Source organism: Pyxicephalus adspersus, chromosome 2, assembly GCF_032062135.1.
Source record: "Pyxicephalus adspersus chromosome 2, UCB_Pads_2.0, whole genome shotgun sequence".
Lineage (NCBI taxonomy): Eukaryota > Metazoa > Chordata > Amphibia > Anura > Pyxicephalidae > Pyxicephalus > Pyxicephalus adspersus.
In genome coordinates, this window is record NC_092859.1 from 116,418,167 (window position 1) to 116,419,714 (window position 1,548).

At 39.9% G+C, this 1,548-nt stretch overlaps 1 protein-coding gene across 1 annotated transcript in view; it reads left to right on the forward strand.

The window, feature by feature from the left end:
• ISL2 (ISL LIM homeobox 2) overlaps positions 1-1,548 on the forward strand; it is a 21,696-nt gene that overhangs the window by 12,978 nt on the left and 7,170 nt on the right. The window lies entirely within an intron of this gene.

A 1,548-nucleotide genomic window follows, 5' to 3' on the forward strand; every position in this document is an offset into this window, starting at 1 on the left:
AGGGCACAGTTACTGTTAACAAAGTACATGTGTATGTTGCTGAGAAAGTTAGATCAGCTGAACCTGTATTGACTTTCTATACCTAATCTTGATTTTTTAAAAATTGAGGGTGATATGAGGACATAGTTGGGTAACTCACTGACACTTTAATAAATCAACCCATCGCTATACCAGCTCAGCTCAAATCCTCAATCCCCCGCCCCCCCCAAGATCTGTGACGCCACATCAAACTAACATCTAATGTAGAGACAAGGAACCCCACTGGGGAGCTTGGTGAGCTAAGCTGCTGGAAAAGGACTTAAGGCAAAACTTAACTCGTATGTGAGTGGGGAGCTTCTGCCATAATCACATTTGCACAACATACTTGCCAATCATGGCACATACTTACCTTGTGCTGTCCAGGTTTTTTGTTTTTTGGTTTAAGTCTGCTTTAAATTACTTCAGTGCTTCTGCTGTGAATTTTCAAAATGAACTGTTAAACAGTGCTTGCAGGTACAGAGGTCATTGGGGGTTGTTTTATTGCCCATTTACTGTTTATTAACAGTATGTCCAGTAGCCTGGCCACAGCCACACTTTAAAGATAAAGGAGATATCTAGTAATAGTCACCCTCACCTAGACTGGTAATGCTGAAGTTTCCAGTTTTTTTTTACTGATGAACTGTAATGATGAACTGATGAAGCAGCTGGAGAGCTGCTAAACATCTTCAACATTACAAGAAAAATTCCAACTGAATGTGAATAACTGCTATACAATGGCCTGGACAAATAAAAACCTTCACATGTCAGTAAGTGAGATCTCTTTTTAAAGACAGAGGATTTCTTATTTCAACTAGGGGACCATTATAGACCCCGATCTGTGAGGAACTTTCTAGGAGTAACATAGAGACAAGTATTACTCTAGGGCAGACTTGCTCAACCTATTTTTTTATGGGGGAGCCATCTTCAGAAAACCTCTGCTATATTTACTAGAGCCGCAGCTCACGGAACATTAGTGTGGTGGTCAGGAAGAAGAAAGCCTTTAACATTGCTGGCCAGTGGGAAGAATGTTACCCTTACAGATTTCCAAAATGATCATTAGTGTCAGTTAATCTAGATACATCAATGAAAAATCTAGGATAGTCAAAGTGCTCATTGCTCAGACAACCTCTGGAGAAAGCATGGTTGAGAAACACTGCTCTAAGGTTTACTTTTATTAGTACTTAATTCATATCTATGAAGTGGGGTTGTTCTTGATGCCTTGCCTTTGTCATCTATCAGTATGTCACATATATGGGTTCATTAAATTTTGCAGGCAAAGTATGACCTCATTTTTCTGCCTTGTAGGTAGGAACCCCTTCTTGTCCAATATTCCTGATGAGGTGAAATGTTCTTTAACACCCAAAGCAAGTTGAACAAGGGGTGAGGGTGAAGTACTGACATGTACAGCAAGAACATTGTATTATACATGTATATGTGTATGGAACTCGCACAACTCGGCAGTTTTAGTCAATAGAGCCTCTACATCAGTGTTTCTCAACAAGGCTTGAACAAGAACTCACAAGTTCTTCC